Source organism: Periplaneta americana, chromosome 7 (assembly GCF_040183065.1).
Source record: "Periplaneta americana isolate PAMFEO1 chromosome 7, P.americana_PAMFEO1_priV1, whole genome shotgun sequence".
Lineage (NCBI taxonomy): Eukaryota > Metazoa > Arthropoda > Insecta > Blattodea > Blattidae > Periplaneta > Periplaneta americana.
In genome coordinates this window covers 145385973-145406320 of record NC_091123.1, presented here as the reverse complement: position 1 = coordinate 145406320, position 20348 = coordinate 145385973, and the positions used below count along the sequence as shown (strand labels likewise).

Sequence of the window (20348 nt, the reverse complement as noted above, 5' to 3'; positions counted from 1 at the left end):
CGGTCAGGAAGGCCAACCGTTACTCCACAGCGATGGACGACCCTGAGGTTTACTTAGCCTCTAACAGAAATGAGTAGGCCTAGATCTACCAGGGACATTTCTTTATAGTAAAGGCATACAGGATTGATGTCCCTACTGCCATTAATGCCGATTGCCTGTAATATTGGGAACCTTAACCTTTCGCCACCTTCTGGGGCGACTTGGTCTGTAATGGGGCTGTGAGTCACCGCCTAACTTGTACCTCTGGTATGCGGTCATTAGTTGCTGGTGGTAGTGTTATGTAAAGTTGGCTCTCCTCTGGGCTTATGGTAACTCATAGACCGAGGATTGAGGGACTGCGGTGATGTCTTACTTAAGAAACAATCAGGTTCATTGCCGCCCTCACATAAGCCTGCCATCGGTCCCTATCCTGTGCAAGATTAATCCAGTCTCTATCATCATATTCCACCTCCCTCAAATCTATTTTAATATTATCCTCCCATCTACGTCTCGGTCTTTTTCCCTGCGGTCTCCCAACTAACACTCTATATGCATTTCTGGATTCGCCTATACGTGCTACCTATGTGGAAATATAAAAGGCATTCGTCAGGCTGTATGGGGAGTTCGGGGGCGACGCGTAGGGGAATCTGTAACGAGGGAGGCCTTAGTGTGTGCACATCATTCCATTCCGGGTAGTACAATGGGCGCATTAAAGCGGCCTAAATGCGATGGCACTTCCCAGCCTCAAGGGGACTAATAGAATAGAACTTCGTGTCAAAAAACTTCTTACATGAATGCCCCATTTTCTCTCTTCACTTGAAGTCTTCAGTTTAGAACAACTACGATTTCTTTCCAATTTTCCAACAAAACCTTCACGTTCTTTCTTCTCTTATGATTGGACGTTCTGTGCTCAGTTGCAACGAGTCTAGAACCATCAAGTATGACAGCACCTTTTGTAGTAACACTGCATAATGGAAGTATTCTTGTATAATTAATTATTGTAGACCAATAGATTATACAAGAATGAATGGAGAAAGTTACACAACACAGAACTGCATGCATTGTCTTCTTCACCTGACATAATTAGGAACATTAAATCCAGACGTTTGAGATGGGCAGGGCATGTAGCACGTATGGGCGAATCCAGAAATGCATATAGAGTGTTAGTTGGGAGGCCGGAGGGAAAAAGACTTTAGGGAGGCCGAGACGTGGATGGGAAGATAATATTAAAATGGATTTGAGGGAGGTGGGATATGATGATAGAGAATGGATTAATTTTGCTCAGGATGGGGACCAATGGCGAGCTTATGTGAGGGCGGCAATGAACCTGCGGGTTCGTTAAAAGTAAGTAAGTAAGACCTATAGATGCCGAAATTGAAAAGTTTATTTATTTATTTTTTCAATATTGTAGTTTCTCTTTCAAGCCTTGTTGTTGAGCAAAAGTTGAAAACAAGTGAGACACGTTCGAGAAGAGCGCTACTGGATAAGAAATTCTAACAGTGCAGATATTGTCGTAACTGCTGTTGACTCGCGGGCCCCAATGAATGAACTTCATCGCAACATCGCACGGAGGTCATGCGGGGGCGGAGCAGCCCGGAGAGTGCTAAAACTTGCGCCTTGCACCTGGAGGCCGCATGCGCGCGCATCTATTGCTGGTGTACGAAAACAACTCCGATGAATTCTTTTTATATAGTACATTAATAATTTATAAAATTAACTCCTGAAGCAATCTTATAATCGTATTCTCTCTTAACTATGTAGGCTATACTGTTATTGCTACGATACGAAATCGTGATAATAAAACTAACACGAAGAAATCGCTGTTAAGCTAATTTTATAGGCATAATTGATGCTATTGAAGGTTTAAAAAGAAAAGGCACCCATAGTCCAAAAACATAAATTTTCAGGAGAAACAAAAATCTATCTGATATGGGTTGTTGACACTTCATGTGAAATTCATCATTCCATTTCTTAAGGTATTGTAGAAACTTGGGAAAACTGAACTACAATTTATAACATAAATTTCCTCAATAAATATATCTGTAAATGTAGGTAACTGTGGCAATGGTTGTTTTAAGAAAAAATACTCTATTGTGGCTGAAGTATGCCTCTCATCTAATCTCATTTTTCTTTATCATATCCTGTTCTTCTCCTTTCTTTGCTTACGTTTCTTCCATGGCGTTACCTAAAGCTGACTCCATAACTAATACAACAATTTTCAATTTGTTCTCATCTGATTTTGTGTGTCATGTCTTACAAGCATAGCATAGAACAGGCATAACTGAAGTCTTGTATATATATATATATATATATATATATATATATATATATATATATAATGTAATTTACTCTTTAATATATCGAATAAAGCAGCAGTTCTCAACTGACGGTATGTGTCGGTATGGTACAGCTGATGTTCTAAATTAAAAATAGTGGTACATCATTCAAAAAGGTTGAGAACTGCTCGAATAAAGCATAATAACATTTATTTGCTTTCTGTATACGAGCAATAACTTCTTGTTTTACATTATTACCATAAGTAATTGAATGTTCCTAAGCAGTTAAAGTCGTTTACTTTTTCATGTGTGTCTATATCAATTGTGGTGTTATTTACAATTTAAATTACGAGAAAGCATAAAATAATTAGTTTTGTCAACATTTAATTTAAGACCAGTTCCTTGTAAAGCTTTTAATAACAACAATTCACGTACTAAAGTATTTTTCCCTGAGGTGGTTTATGCCGAGTACATTAGAAGCAGTACTGCCATTCTACTACAGATTAAAATTGTATGGGTAAATGTTTTAAGATGATATGAATGGGATATTTGAGCCGTTAAGAGCAGAAGTGGTGTAAGTAAAAAATGAGTAATAAGGGTTAAAGTAAATATTCTGTAAAATACAGCGCAAAGTAGCAATTAATATTCAATTTATTTAAACTATTAGTAGTCAGTACATAGCATCAAGGACATATTAATTGCTACTTTGCGCTGTATTTTACAGAATTTTTACTTTAAACCTCATTACCCAATTTTGACTTACACCACTTCTGCTCTGAACGGCTCATTTGTAAATGCTACCATCGTTCTGGACATGGCTGTTTTCACAAAAATGTATTTGGACTATGGTTGTTTTATGAAAACCACTGAAAATTTCCACTCCCATACCATAAGACTATGGTGTTTTATTTTCACTAACAACTAATTCAATAGATAGCCGTTACAATATGCTCACCACATGCTTAATATATAAAATTTTCATGTTTTGGACTATGGTTATTTTAAAAAAAACTCTTCAATTGAACTTTATAGTTAGTTTTGTTATGTGGCATAAACACAATCTTTAAAACTGTGTGTGGTACGAAATCATGATAATACCCAAGATCATATATGCAACAGATAGCCCATCCCTATGTTAAAATCGGCAGCACTTTGAAGAGAAGAACCGCCAGGATCGCCACCCGTCCGCCGTAAACGAACACGAGATGGCAGTACAGTCGCTAATGCAATTCAAATGGGAATTATGACGTGACTCCTTATATAACAACTAAATGGCAGCATAGTTAACCTGACAAGAGTTGTTACCGTCAAAGCCTATAAGGCCGAGCAATCTGGGTATATATGACCTAGAATAATACTAAGAAGAGCTGTGAAGTTCTTTTTACGTGTTTGATTAATTGAAGACCTCCCCGGAAAAGGATGTAATATCAGATTCTTGAAATACGTGATGTAGGTGGAAATAGTAATATGCGTTACAAGAGCGGTATGTTGATGTTTTCATGTTCGAGGAAAAGATTGAAAAAGCGAAACGTAGTTGAGCTTTTTTAATTTCCGAGAACATGAAAACAAACATACCGCTCGTGTATCGTACATTATTTTGTGCGAAGATCGTTTATTATATACCTGAAAGAGGAATTTCTAATTAGTTGCAATGAAATCTCCATCTTGGTTTCTGTTCAACGACGGCAACTTTTAAAAACAAAAAGATCTATCTTCAACATTGTTGCTATAAAATGTTTTCTGTGTTTACTATATTCCAGCAGGCTGTGATATACGTCTGTCTTTTTTTTCCCCCAGTCTATAAGGTAAGGTTATGTAATGATTTATTTTTCATTTTAATATTTTAACAATATTATTTATATAACATATTGCAGTAATAACATCCGCATCTGGAATCTTGTTGATTTTTTCACGGCTTCCTTAATGTTACTTGCATTACAAATGCAGTAACTTTTGTGGTGTTGTAGAGTTTACTTAATTTTTGCAAATATTTAAAAACAATAATTAACAGTGCAATTTAGGTGAAATTGCAGTGGTAAGTTTCCAATTTATAATTATTACTATGTTAAACGTCTCTAAAAATAATAAGTTAAAAGCCTAAAGCAGTAAAATGAATATGGCGCTTAAGCGGTAAGAAGAGGGAAATTGTTATGTGTGTTACTTTGGGAATACTGAATGTGGTATTTCACACTTACCGCGTATTGGTTTTGTGCGGAAAGCAAGCAAATACGCACGATCTCGCACAAAAGTAATTTTCAAGCATTTATTTATAACAATAAATTAGTTCAACGGCTGAATAAACTTGAATCCTTGTTTAGTCAAATGGTTGTGATACTAAATATAGCCTAAACCTAATGAAATATGCCCCTGAAATTATTTTTCTTTCTCCTGAAACATGAATTACGATTTTTTAGTTACATCCTTATTCCGAGAGGTTGCAACTATAATTTTATTCAACTTTAGAGGCAGTCTTACGTGGCTTCAACACAATCTTTGTTAACCATATGTGGTTACTTGGATACAAAGTGGGTAAATGTTGCTTTCATGATTCACAACCTGAAAATATATCCGCCTTCGTCGAACTAACTTGGAAGGCGCTCATTCATAAAGTGTGCTTTCGTATTCTGATGTTCACTATCTTCTCTCCTCTCCATTGCTTTGCTTCCCATATCCTGCCACCTATTTTTTCTTCTTCCCACCTGTCTTTTGTACTTTTCTTTCTCTTCTCCTTCAATCTGGTAATAGCATGGCTTACCTTAATTTGTATTAAGACGTGATAGAGATGCTGGGTTGTAAATACAGTGCACCGGAATCGTTCTTTTAAAACTTCGGATCCAGTTCCACTTCCTATCCATTCGATGCTATTAAGTTAACCCTTCCAGGCTGCTGCTCTCCTACAGCTGCGGAGTGAATTTAATTCCATTATTATCGGCCACGCCTGCCTAATGGCTTGCACTTTGCAAAGAAAATAAAGGAAGCTTAACCAGAACTAAGTCGTGTAGAAGGATTGAAGAGTTCAGTTCTCTGACAGTGATTCAACTGCGGGAAGTTCATAGTGGTTACTGGAATTCGTTTCATAGTTAAATGGCCTCTCGTCTCTCCCAGCAAACTAGTCTATAACCGCAGCTATAATTAATTATCTTATTTAGTTACGCGGTTTAAAATAAATCAACAAGGTGAATGCATTAATGAAAACAAAGTTTTCACTAACCGTTGCAAAAATACAGCAAGAGGTGTATAATATTTCTCTACATGACAATAATTATATTAGTATGCCTCCAATTAAAAATGTCGAATATATAGAGTGTTTCCGAAGTGGTGTTACAAACTTTCAGGGATGATGGCGAAGGGCACATTGATCAATTTGAGATAAGGAACCATGGTCCGGAAATGACCGAGTCGAAAGTTATAAGCAAAAATATTTGTGTGGAAATGAAATAATTTTATTCCTCTGTACACCTTATTTATGTGTATTTAAGTGTACATCTTACACATACTGTATTCATCTGACGTTGTTTACGTTGTCTACTTAAAGTATTCCATTCAGTGCGCTGTCTGAGGGATGGGGACAGGAAACTACACTACACTACACTAAAAATGTGTAACGGACATGGTCGGTCCTGATATGCACGTCTGTAGACAGCAGTGTATGTGTACAAGTTGCAGTGTCCAGTCGATCAGTCCTAGTGAAATGGAGGAGTACACGAGAGCGGAATAAGCAGACCTGATTTTCGAATACAGATGAGCCAATGTGAACAGTAGACAAGCTCACAGATTATATCGGGACAGGTACCCACATAGGAGACATCCGGCCCATACCATCTTTCCACGACTGTTCCAAAGGTTAAGGGAAGGAGGGCATATGGTGCCAAATTACAATTCCATTTCCACACAACTATTTTTGCTTATAACTTTCGACTCGGTCATTTCCAGACCAGGATTTCTTATCTCAAATTGATACATGTACCCTTCGCCATCATTCCTGAAAGTTTGTAACACCACCTCGGAAACAACCTGTATATCAGGTTGTTCAATAAATAAAAAGTCAAACCAGAATAATTCACAGTGTATTTATTTTAGAAACAAGAGAAGTCGCTTCTCTCAGAGTTTGTTTTATCATACTCGTACAGGTGCATAGCTTTACTATGCTGCATGTCTTTAAATACAAATATGTGCGGGTGCGCTTACCTGATATCAGTGCATAATTTTACTTTACGTAGAAAGGTTTGGTGACGAATAGCGTGCGGAACAAGGAGAACAAGGGGAATGCAAGGATACGAGGGGAATACAAAGAGAATAAGGAGAAGACAAGTATAACAAGGATAATACAAGGAGAGCAAGGGGAATATAAGGAGAGCAATGAGAATACATGGAGAATAAAAGGAATACAAGAAAGGAGAATAAAGGCAGAACAAGGAGTATATGTGGAAAACAAGGGGAATAGAAGGAGAACAAGGGAAATCAAGGAAAACAACGGGAATACAACGAGAAAAGAGGAATACAACGGGAATACATAGGGAACAAGGGGAATATCAGGGGGTACAAGGGCATGTAAGGAGAAGAGGAATTCAAGGAGAACAAGGGGAATACAAGAGAAAAAGGGAATACAAGGAAAAAAGTGGTGTATTACAAGGAAAGGGGTATACAAGGAGAAAAACGGAAATATATAGGGAACAAGGGAAATCATAGGGAACAACGAGAATGCAAGTAGAACAACGAAGATACAACGAGAAAAAAGGAATACAAGGAGAACAACGGGAATACATAGGGAACAAAGTGAATCATAGGGAACAAGGGGAATACGAATAGTACAAGGGGATGTAAGGAGAAGAGGAATCCAAGGAGAACAAGGGGAATACAACGAGAAAAAGGGAATACCAGAAAAAAGTGGAGTACAAAAAGAAAAGGGGATTACAAGGAGAACAAGGGGAATACAATGCGAATAATGTGCATATATGGGGAACAAAAGAAATGGAAGGAGGAAAAGGGGAATTGAAAGAGAAAAAATAAATACAAGGAGAAGTGGAATGCAAAGAGATCAAGGGAGGGCCAAGGAGAAGTAGGGATATAAAGAGAACAAGAGGAACAATAATAAGAATAAGGGAAGGTTGCATTTTTATGTGACAATCATTCCCCAAATTACCCCTCAATATTTAGCGAGGAGAAAGACGTAATTCTACGTTAGAAATAACGTGTAACCACATTAGTGTCGTGCGTTATTTAGAAAAACAAAATACAATTATGCACGTTATAATATTAAGTGTTACCATAGAAACACAAGCGAAACAGAAAAGCCCCGCTTGTGAACAGTGATGTGGACCGGCCTTGTGTTGGGAAGCTGCTCCAGCCTCGGGGCTCAGTATTTAGTGTCACTTAGCTTATTACACAGGTGGTGATTTGTTCTGGACACTAGTTGTGCGCCCGCAGACAAATGTTGAGAGCTCGTTATTATTATTATGTGGTTCAGAAGCACACGGCAGAGTTGCTGAAGCGTTAGACGAAAAAATCTCCGAGTGCGCCTTCCATTCATTTAGAAAGTAAAGCTGTTCGTCTCATGTAGTAAATTTATTGCATGTAGAATGTACCTTTGTTCATGAATAAAGGCAAGTAAAAACAAAATTCTGTATCTTTTCCCAAGTCACGCGATCATAAGCTGAAGTGCTGAGCGTAGGGAACGCATTTATAGATTTTACCTATTTGTTTCCTTATTTCTAAACTCATAATTTCATTGATGATTTTCCGAATCATGGTGATAAGATCATATACAGGGTGTTTCCGAGGTGGTGTTACAAACTTTCAGGGATGATGGCGAAGGGCACAAGTATCAATTTGAGATAAGGAACCCTGATCCGGAAATGACCGAGTCGAAAGTTACAAGCAAAAATAGTCCTGTGGAAATGAAATAATTTTATTCCTCTGTACACCTTATTTATGTGTATTTATCTGTACATCTTACACATACTGTATTCATCTGACGTTGTTTACGTTGTCTACTTACAGTATTCCATTCAGTGCGCTGTCTGAGGGATGGGGACAGGAAACTACACTAAAGCAATGCAGATAGCATAATGTGTAACGGACATGGTCGGTCCTGATATGCACGTCTGTAGACAGCAGTGTATGTGTACAAGTTGCAGTGTCCAGTCGATTAGTCCTAGTGAAATGGAGGAGTACACGAAAGCGGAATAAGCAGACCTGAGTTTCGAATACGGATGAGCCAATGGGAACAGTAGACAAGCTCACAGATGGAACCGGTACAAGTACCCACGTGGGAGACACCCAGCCCATACCATTTTTCCACGACTGTTCCAAAAGTTAAGGGAGGGAAGGCACGTGGTGCCAAATTGCAATTCCATTTCCACACAACTATTTTTGCTTATAACTTTCGACTCAGTCATTTGCGGACCATAGTTCTTTATCTGAAATTGATACATGTCCCCTTCCCATCAACCCTGAAAGTTTGTAACACCACCTCGCAAACGCCCTGTATGTATTTTTTTCTGTTGGACCTGTAAAAACTTAAACTGGATTTTAAAAACTAAAACGCACAAATCATTAATTAATATGTATTTTTCAATATTTATTGCGTTTTATATAAATACATGTAGAAATTTCAATACATCTTATTATTTTTATTTTCTTCTACACTGGAGAAAGCGACTCAATCTCCGATCTTTACCCTTTCAGTCTTTTGTTGTTTTGGATGAAATGATTAACAGAGAATTACGTCTTTCTTTATATAACAGGCAGTCTTCAGATGCTTCAAGGGCACTGATTGCGACTGTTTGTATTTTGAAATTTCCACTGATCGCAGATATTGCATGCCAGTAGAAGGGTATGAAGTGACTGAACTGTCTCTTGAGGTGAATGAACTGCGAAGAAGTCGCATTGTTGAAATTCGTGAAGTTTTCGGGGATGTTCGCTGATAGAAGGCTGTGATCTGGCTTGTGAGGATACGACCTGTGAACTTTTCTGAGGTTTTTGTGCAGCTTGTCTTATTCTGGTGCTTCTGGTGTTAACATTTCATTTTTTATATTTTGTTTCTGCAACGGTAACAAATACAATTCAATGCAATTACTAGAACCCGGAATTTTAGGTGCTAAAAGTTAAGAATGACACTGAGTGTAGATGAATAGATATGGTGCTCGTAATGAGAGTTTTAAGCCCAGTTCACAAGAGCTGGATAAGTAAAACAGACAACAGAATTACAAGGACTGGGTAATGGATTTTGTAAAGAGGATTAAAGACCTTTAGCAGTACCAAGGAGAAAATATTGAATGATAAGACCGACATCTCAAAGAAGTGGGAACGTCGCTTTCATATTTATGAACTATAGCGAGGAACAATATTAAGTTTTAGCACTTAAAATTCCGGGCTCTAGCAATTACTGACCCGCCGAGTCGTCTATTTAGGCATGGCGAGCCATGTACCGATTTCAAACCCCACGATCTCCCCGGATTAGATAGGATCCTGGTTAGAGATGCTAGTCTGACCGCTTGAACTGTCTCATGATTTGAGGGACTGCTAATATAGATCAATCTGACATGCGTCTTAGGTGATAGCCTCTATGGCAGGCATGCCAAAACCCTGCACTTTGTGCAGTAGCGCATATTGTGCAGCAGTCTCTGCGATGTGCACTTTCTATTCCCCTACCTGGAGGGAGTGAATCGCCTTGGAGGGGATCGCGACAGAGCCATACAGACTTGCAACAGCATATCAGCTTTTCTTTCAGTAACGCAGTTTCAGTACGGGTGCTGATTTGGCTGTGTCTATGAATGAGTTATAATAAATAAAGTGAGAAGTTCACAGATAACGAAGAAGAGAAATTACGAATCATATAACATAATTGTTATAATGTTTTCCTCAGCCAACACTAATTATTTTAAAATGAAAGGCTTTCATCAGCCCATGTCGAGGTAATAGTCTTGTGAAGTTTAGATCAGATTAGTAAAGTTCTCAAAATATGATACTGCCAGCGCTTGTTTCTTAATCATACTCTCACGGCAAAACAAACTCGACAATGGCGTTGTTTTCATTTCATAAGCTGGTAAGTGATTAGAATATAGTATATGAGGCTCTTGAGGTTGTAAGGGGCCAAGAAAGCAACTATTTGCAAGGCGGAACATTTTTCTGGAAAAATATATAATGGCAAATTTTCCATCTCACGTCACTATATTATGCTAATATACTTACATTAATAAACCTTTAATGTCCACGCCTGTGGAGTAACGGTTAGCACGTCTAGCCGCGAAACCAGGTGGCACGGGTTCGATTCCCGGTTGGGACAAGTTACCTGGTTGAGGTTTTTTCCGGGGTTTTCCCTCAATCCAATATGAGCAAATGCTGGGTAACTTACGGTGTTGGACCCCGGACTCATTTCACCGGCATTATCACCTTCATCTCATTCAGACGCTAAATAACCAAAGCTGTTGATAAAGCGTCGTAAAATAACCTACTAAAAATTAAAAAAAAATAAACCTTTAAACCTGACATAAATAGAATATCGTCGCTTCACAGCTTCTGAACTACACTTTTAATTTCTTTCAATAACGCTTCCAACTTGTCGATACTTGCTCTCAACGTTTTCCAAATAAACTATATGTGAATTTAAATTCTAAGCTTAATTTATATCATTTATTAATATTAATGTTAATTTATATTGACATACAGCAAGGAAATTATTTCAGTGTAAAAACTTCACAATGTCCTACTGCATGTAATTAATTGGAAGTATAATAAAGGGTGCGTCAGAAAGAACGGATGGATTTCAAACTATCGATACGCAACGAGGAGAGAGATATAGTGAGGGGGACCACGACTGTTGGGTCAGCCATAGAATGCAGTTTCAGTTGAGAATATGGTGTTGGTCTGGTGTACAACGTGCTTTCATCGTAGAGACATTTTTGAAAAATGAAGAGTCTGTGATCGCCACTCAGGACTCATTTCGACATCGGATGTCACGCTAGGATTCCAACTCGGAATACAATTTTGCGGTGGGTGGCTTCATTTCGTATCACAGGTTCAACATTAAAGAAGAAATCACCTGGATGAAATTCTATTGCACTGAGATTGTCCGAGGCTACGGTAAGATCTCGCGCCCTGCGACTTCTTTCTTTGGGACCATTTGAAGGCGTAAGTTTGTAAACATCGATCACATACACTGGACGAACTGAAGACAGCGATTCGTGAAGAAATCGTGGCAATTGCACCAGCTATGACTGTGAAAGTGATGGCGAACATCAGAAAACGCCTCGATGCCTGTATTGAAAGCCAAGGACATCATATGGATAATGTTGTTTTACATAAATAAACTGCATGTATTGGTGAATATGTTGATAACAATAAATTTTTGATTTGATGAATCTTTACAATTTTCTTGCCATGTGAAATCCATCCGTTCTTTCTGACGCACCCTGTACAGTGGAACTCCACAAATAGACACAGCAATGGTCCGTGTGCGAGACGAGGTACGAACGCTGTCTTTCTACGGAGTACTGCGGACATTGGTAAACATAAGGGCTGTACAATGTTTTTTATGGCGTGCGGACCGAAACATAAGTAATTAACTTATACAATTTTAAATAATATATTGTAGTATATGCAACATATATAACAAAACAAATCCATGATTAAGTATAATATATACGTGATACATCTGAAACAAACGTCAGGAGGAAAAACTCTCTAAGTATATCTACATACGGGGCTTTCATTTCAAAACTTCCCACTCTAAATAACTAGTTAATTAAATTGAATTCAATTTAAACCAAAAAAAAAAACACGTAAATTTAGATATCAAGGGGGAAGTCTTAAACCAGGCTTAACTGCATTTTAGATTTCACCTCCCACCCCCAGCCACTCCCACTTTGAATTTTAAAATGACACCCCTATATTTTTAGACTTGAATATGAAAGAGCATTCAATTGTTTATACACAACATTAATTTGTTTTCGCATCTTTTCTTTTCTATCGTCGCCTGGCAGCCTGCATTTTTGTTATTGTTGATTAGAGCCGAAGAGAATAAAGCTACAAAAACTTATTGAGCATTTCTTGTAATAATTGTGTTTGTGTATTAAATTATTTTAAAATGGTGTATACCCTTCAAGAGAGAACATAAATCAACCCTATTGATTAAATTTAGGAAATACACAAAATAAGCTGTGTTTTCATCTGCAATCAACTGATAATAACAAAGCTTCTTATAATGACTACAGAATGCCTCGTAATTAGGTGAATTTTGTTTTATCCTATGCACTGTTCTGATCGAAATGTCAAATTCTTGACGGATGGCTCTGATTGATTCACCTTTTTTAAACCGTTCCAATATTTGTAACTTCTGCTTCAACATAAGTACACATTTTTTGTTCCCTGCCTTGCTGCCAACGTGTACGAGTATCTGCACACTACTGCACTGGTTCAACCGGTTAGCCCTGTGCAGCGCGGGACAGGATGCGTTGACTTACCTTGTATCGTGAAGTATACGAGAGTGAGCGTCTATTTGTGGAGTTCCACTGTATTTTCTTCAACATTTGTGTACCAGTGGTCCCAGTAAATAATAATGCTCGACGAACAATGAAAGAGTAGGGTCTATTACTTTAAAATAATTAGTACCTACTGCGTAAAATGAAATACTTGTTCGTATTTTTGTTGTTTCGAAATTACTGCAATATTTTTTTTCTTCAAATACTATAAAAATTCATATTAATAAATTATGCTTTACAAACCACTACTTTGTAAACTATAACTGAGTACCTAAGCCTAAAGTTTCTTGTATTACAATTGTCAAGTATAGACACTGATAATAACAGTGTTTTCTTCCTTCTGCTAAGTGTGTTTATAATGTCCAAATGCCTATTTAATCCAACCCTAGAAGCGCAGAATAGATTATTGTACACCCCTCCAGCTAAGAAAGGGTAGGAGCAACGCTCGATTGATGCAGTCTGCACAGACCGGCGATCCGCGCACAAAACTCCACATTTAGAGTCTGATTTCTAGCATGCCTGTTCTATGGAAACATTCGTTAGTTGTTATATACCGGGCAAGTAACAAAGTACAGCACCAGAAGGTCAAATTGGTGCGGACAAGAAAGGAACTGGGATGGAAGAGACATCTCGTTACGACAGTAGGCATCACATTTTGAGACTTACAACAGGGAGAATTATACGAGTTTGGGGATGACGCCAGCCTCCCTACCTTTCTGTCTAATTAGCCGAACTACTTCGCTTTGGACCACCTGGAGCTTGAAAATATGGGAAGGTGCTGAGTATGTAAAATTGTCGAAATGAATATATTCACTAAATGATAACTTAAGCTCCAACAAGATTCCAAATTGAAGTAGAAAGACAATGTACAATGTACACTGGTAGGCCTAACTGAACATTTTTAATATCACGTGATGGAAGAGCAGACATCAATTATCACATCAACAAAAGAAGCATAAAAACGCAACTTTAGTTTCATCGTCTAATAAAATGACGTCTTTTTTTTTTAAACTATTAGTTGCTGGAAAAGAATAATTAAAATCTGCAGCAGAAGAAGACACTTTTACATAACTTATCACACCATTAAACATGACTACAGTTTTCGTTTGATGACCTGCACTTCTTCCATTCTTAGGGAGTTTGTAATAGAGAGAATTTTACTTGCGGTCGCACTAAATGTGAGAAGATTTCAGTGAATGTGCTGGCCCATTTTACAATGAAAGCAATGCAGGAATTAGAAGCTGCTAGATTCATCTCTATGATCATTTATTTCTCCAATGATAACACTGGATTTGCAGTGAAAGACCTGTCCATGGGCAGAAGACTATGAGTGATTGAGACATTTGAAAATTGTTCCTGTCCTTGTGAGGTTTTTTCCTAAAGTAAGGATAACTGAAAATTTAATTTGTATGGCTAATTTTTTGGCAATATAGTATCTCATGAGAATGTGCCGGTTTTTTATTTTCAAAATCTGGTCACCCAGCTTACACATGATTAAGTCTTACCCTCAGATTATCAGGTGTAACGGTCTTGAGCATAGTTAGACTTGAATAATTAATTAATCGCTTTTATGATGGTATTTATGTTGTGGTCACAAAACATGAGACGTGAATCCATGACTATCTCTAAACGTTTAAATTTATACGTACATGGTGTAGGCCTATTTTTTGTTGCGAACAGTGTGGGTGGTGTACCTGCTAAGGTTTATCTTGTCTCAGTTGCAATTAAACCAAGTCCCTTCAAATGAGGATGGAGATTATAGGAGGGTTGTAAATTTTCAGGATTCCTTTCAAAACCTTGTTATTGTACAGGCTGTCGGAACTCAGTTTCTTGAAAGGCAAGCTCAGTGACGGAACTACACAGTACGAAGAGAGATATTTTATTATTTTATTTTGTGCTACAGAATGTATCAACTAGTCCCTTCCGCCACTGGATGGATGGACGGCATCGCTCCACTCCCCCATCGCCATAACAATACAGACGAAGTAAGACATATCTCCTTTCTGTCTCTTTTCACAGTAAGACAAGATACATCACACAGACTTTAGTGGCCTGTTAGCGAGCCTAGTTCTTAAGATCTGAGGTTGGTTCTTATCAATATTGACCTTGATTCTCCAGTCGTGAAACCACGATAAGATATGGTTCAAGATAATTGCAACCTACTGGAAGTTAATATAAGAGTTTTGCCCACCGCCAAGGAACGGAAGGATGGTGAGCACTGCTTGTTAAAGCGTGCCAGATCTCACAGAAAGCACGCTGTGGTGCAGTTGATAGTCGCTCTGCAACTATAGCCACTGAACGGCTTGTGCGATTTCGGGTCGCTCTCGCTCTCGCTCACGTCGAATTCGTGGCCGAGTGCGCGAGATCCGCGTCAGTAGCGCTTGGTGGCTTACGCCGGGCGGACGTGGTGAAGTGCAGCGAGTGACGGCGAGTTGCGAGCCTGCATCTGGCAAGTTGATTCAAGTGACATCCTTCAAGTTCACTCTTTCTTTTGAAAGTTTCCCCGGTCTTCCCACAAGAGTCTCAGATTTACGACAGATGACATTCTGGCATTTCGTCCTAATTTTACAATAATATTCTCGAAAGTTTTTACAAAATTTAAAAGAAGTGACGTATTGTCCGTGACTTTCTGAGATTACAAGTTGTCTTCTTGAGAGTTTTCGGTAATTTTAAAATTTAGCAACTTTCAATAAGTTTCCATTGAAGAATATCTAGGAATATTTCTCTAACTCTTTTGTAAGTGATTTCTAACAATTTTCCGTAACTGTTTTAATGTTCAGCCAAACTTCCGTAACTTTGCGTTAGGTGACACCCAAGAAAGTTTCCGTAGCTCTTGGATGAGTGTTGTTAATCCAAGCTTGCGCGAAGTTGCGTTCAGATAAGGGCCCACAATTTACTTCAATTATGTTCAGTAACTTTTCGAAGAGTGATATTTAAAGAAATTTTCGTAATATTTTGCGTTAAGTGATATTCAGCTTCGGTTCATAACTACAATAAGCTATGGCTGTGTACTTAAATGAGTTGTATATTCGTAATTATGTTAAGTGATATTCAGACTAACAGTTTCCTGTGATATGTCAAAATCAGTCATAAGTGATATTCAGTCAAGTTTCCGTAACTTTGCGTTAGGTGACACCCAAGAAAGTTTCCCTAGCTCTTGGATGAGTGCTGTTAATCCAAGTTTGGGCGAAGTTGCGTTCAGATAAGGTCCCACAATTTACTTCAGTCGTGTTCAGTAACTTTTTTAAGAGTGATATTTAAAGAAATTTTCGTAATATTTTGCGTTAAATGATATTCAGCCACGGTTCATAACTACAATAAGCTGTGATCAGGAAAATTTCCGTAACTTCAATAAGTTATATATTCATAATTACGTTAAGTGGTATTCAGATAACAGTTTCCGTGTGATATATCAGAATCAGTTATAAGTGACATTCAGTCAAGTTTCCGTAACTTTGCTTTAGGCGACAGCCAAGAAAGTTTCCGTAGCTCTTGGATGAGTGCTGTTGATCCAAGTTTGCGCGAAGTTGCGTTCAGATAAGGGCCCACAATTTACTTCAATTATGTTCAGCAACTTTTCGAAGAGTGATATTTAAAGAAATTTTAGTAATATTTTGCGTTAAGTGATATTCAGCCACGGTTCATAACTACAATAAGCTGTGATCAGGAAAATTTCCGTAACTTCAATAAGTTATATATCGTCGTTGTTCCTGCAATAACTCCTATGTGCAAAATATAAGATTGTTCAATAGAAAGAGAAAACACATTTATTCATCCCATGGCAGCCGTACATAGGAGACTGAATTCTTACATTTTCGAAACAAAGAAATATAGTTACATACAGGAGATTTTATTATTTGCTTTATCACTATTTAAGTTATTTAATAGAGCAAAAATCTGAAAATCGATAAATAAGTCACATAGGAGTTATTTCAGGAACAACGATTACGTTAAGTAATATTCAGACTAACAGTTTCCGTATGATATGTCAAAATCAGTTATAAGTGATAGTCAAGTTTTCGTAACTTTGCGTTAGGTGACACCCAAGAAAGTTTCCGTAGCTCTTGAATGAGTGATGTTAATTCAAGTTCGCGCGAAGTTGCGTTCAGATAAGGACCCACAATTTATTTCAATCATGTTCAGTAACTTTTTGAAGAGTGATATTTAAAGAAGTTTTCGTAATATTTTGCGTTAAGTGATATTCAGCCATGGTTCATAACTACAATAAGCTTTGGTCAAGAAAATTTCCGTAATTTCAATAAGTTATACATTCGTAACTGCGTTAAGTGATATTCAGACTAACAGTTCCCGTGTGATTTGTCAAAATTAGGCAAGTTATAAGTGATATTCAGTTAAGTTTTCATACCTTCGATAAGTAACTGAGACGAGTTTTCACTTAGCTTTAACACTTAACCGATTTTCGAAATGTAATTTTAAAGACACAAAATTCATTATTTTACATGCTTCACTTGTCGCCACACACAGTGTGAAGAATGCTACAAAAATCCATTAATGACTTCGACGGAAATTTACATTTCAGAGCCTTGATGTACTCCCCCCCCCCCCCGTTAATTGGAACATTTATCATTTAAGTAATTGACTGTTTTAGACGAAATTTCTACCCCTCTCCGTCCAAGTTGCACAATTTGTACTAGCATGTCAAAAGGCTATTGTTACTCTTATGAAATTCTGTGGATGCGAGAATCTTTATCGACGTGATCACGATCTCTTCTACCAAAGGCCTCCCAAATCGTTATCGTTGTGACATTGTTTTCGAGAGCTGAGAACAGAAAAAAAGCCGAGTTTGAACATATAACTTCGTCTACACTTATTTGGAGAACTATTCTATTCGACAATTTTAATATTTAAATAAAATATACAATGTAATGTAACGTTCACTATAATTTTTCACATGTGACAATAAGCAGTAATGTAAATATGTTTCAGTTTCCGCGGTTCCAACTTCGTCGATTTTGAGAAAGTGGCAGGTAGTTTTTTCTACGATTCTGTTGAACTACGCTTACTTTATTGTAAGCCGATACCGGAAAAATAAGAGTGGCACTGGAAGAAGTGATAAGATTGCAATCAACAGTAGTGTATGCTGAAGATAGAATCTAAGATCTTTTAGTGAGAAGTCACTCAGTTCTTTACTTCCGTACCTTAATATGGTGGACTGCAGAGTATTTTCTTTAAGTGTAGATAAATGTCATGTGATACTGTGGAGAGGTTTAAACTTTCCAGTGGAAACATTTTATGAGCGAATCCCATACAAGGTCGAAAAATTTAGTAACATAAATTTTCATAACTTGTATTAAAATGGAATCAGGCAAACTTCCGCAACCTTATTTAAAGTTACATTTAGATAAGTTTCCATGATTTTGTGCTACATTAAATTGAGACAAGTTTCCGTAATAAAGTGTTGAGTCACATTCTCGTACCGTGTGTTGTTACATTTAAGCAAGATTCTCACAAACTTGTGTAAAGTTACATCCAGTTGTAACATTGTGTTAAGTTACATCGTGTAATCCTATGTTAAATTCATTCGGGATCCCGTAATTTTACGCTAAGTTAAATTCAGTGTATATTCTGTAACTTAAATTCAGGCAAGTTTCCTTAATTTTGTGTTTAGTTCAATTCAGGGAAGTTTCCACATCATTGTATTAAGTTAAATTCAGGCAATTTCCGGTAACAATAAGTTAAATTCAAGAAATATTAAGTATCATCATGTTAAATTAAAGTTAGGCAAGTTCCCGTAATATTGTGTTAAGTTAAATTAAGTCAAGTTGCCGTTTCCTTACATTGTCTTAAATTCAGACAAATTCCAATTACTATGTTAAGTTCAAAGCAGGCAATTTCCCGTAACTTTATTTTAAGTTTAATTCAGACAAGTGCCCGTACTTACGTTAACTTAAATTCACAAAGTCCTGCAACTTTATGTTAGTTCAAGTAAGACGAGTTTCCGTAATCCGTAATAAAAGTTCCGGCAATAATATGTTTAGTTAAATTCAGGCGAGTTACCGGAATAATGTATTAAGTTAAATTCAGGTAAAATACCGTAACCTTATGTAAAGTTAAATACGCGGAAGTTCCCGTAAACTTGTATTAAATTAAATTCAGATAAGTTCCCCTAACCTTGTGTTAAATTCAGACGAATTTCTTAAGTTAAGTTAAATTCAGGCAAGTTCCCGTAAAGTTGTCTTAAGTTAAATTAAGGTCAATTTCCGTAACCTTTTCATGAATTAGCTTTTGTAGCCCGTTAAGAAATTATAGCCTTGCGTTAAATTAAATCCAAGCGAGTTTTCGTAACTTCCTTTCAAGTTAAATTCTATCAAAGATCCATGATTCTGTGTTAACTTAAATTACAGCAATTTCTCATATCCTTGTGCTAGATTAATTTCAAGCAAGCTCCTGTAACCTTGTGTTAGGCTAAATTCAGGCACGTTTCCATAATCTTGCGTTAAGTTAAATTCAGTCTAGTTCCCGTAATCTCATCTTAAATCAATCCAAGTTCCGGCAACCTTATGTTAAGTTAAAGTCATTCAAGTTCCCATAATCTTGTGTTAAGTCACGTTTTAGCAGCGGCAGTGAGTGGTGGATGAACTTTTTGTATTTTAAGTGTTATCCGGAAGGCGCCGTGAGAGTTCCCCCTCTACCCCGCGGTACATTACTGACTTCTGAAGGAGTTCATATCGTTGGTAATTACCAGTTTTGAGCCGAGATGTCTCGCGTTCGTTTCTTGCCGCAGACATTACTTACTGTCTTTTATTTTCCGCTGACCTACTCGACAGCATGCTTCCTTCAGCCCTGAGGTCCGGGATTGCATCCCATAGCCATCCATTAGAGTAACATTTTCTACATCTTCCACGAGGCCTAGTAAACTGATGGCTGGAGGATAGAGCTTCGATTGCGGAATTACAGATTTTTTTCCCCCAGTTCTTCTTTCCTTGTCTCTTTATTTTCCTTCGTGCCACTTTTTTTTTCTTATTTGTTTTTTCTTTATTTTCGTTCTCTTCTTCTTCCATTTATTTCTTTTCTTGCTTTTTCATATTCCCTCATTACCTCTCTCTCTCTTTCTGTCTGTCTCTCCCGATTTTTATTTATTTCTTCCTTCAATTCCTTATTTTATTACTCATTATTTCCTTATTTCTTTCGTCTTGCAGTTTATTTTGTTTTCTATTTTGTATTTTTTGTTGTCCTTATCATTGGATCAGCGCAATTCCGGACGTCCACAGACATATTTATCACAATGGCAACGGACGAACACCTATGCCCTAAGCGGTACTCGGCATCGTTGAGGTCTCGGAGAGCCCGAAGTACTCGGGGAAATCCTTCCAATCCGCAAGCTCTGCAGCCGCCGGACAGGAGCAAGATATCGTGGCGGCCTTGGGATTCGACCAGCGGGCTTCTCCCGGTTCGATGACCTTGGTATCACCTTGCACGCGGAACCGAGACGCCGCACCTCGTGCTAGGGGTCCGGAGTTCGTATGCTCGGGACAAAATTCCCAGCGTTTCTCAAACTGTGGTCCGTAAATCGCTAGTGACTGGTGCGTCGCGACTTGACAGATTAATTAGTACTGAACATATTACGAATTCGGAAACTTGACGGGATTCT

The 20348-nt window shown here is 37.7% G+C and overlaps 1 protein-coding gene across 5 annotated transcripts in view; it reads left to right on the top strand.

The window, feature by feature from the left end:
• The first annotated feature begins 15030 nt into the window (after window positions 1-15030).
• LOC138703524 (collagen alpha-1(IX) chain-like) overlaps window positions 15031-20348 on the top strand; it is a 223596-nt gene continuing 218278 nt past the window's right edge. For 4 of the 5 annotated variants that reach the window (XM_069831449.1, XM_069831447.1, XM_069831446.1 and 1 more), the window contains exon 1: window positions 15032-15185. The gene's annotated coding sequence lies outside the window, so the exon portion shown is untranslated. Of the gene's footprint in view, window positions 15186-20348 lie in introns of all 5 variants that reach the window. The other variant, XM_069831445.1, reaches the window with a different exon arrangement.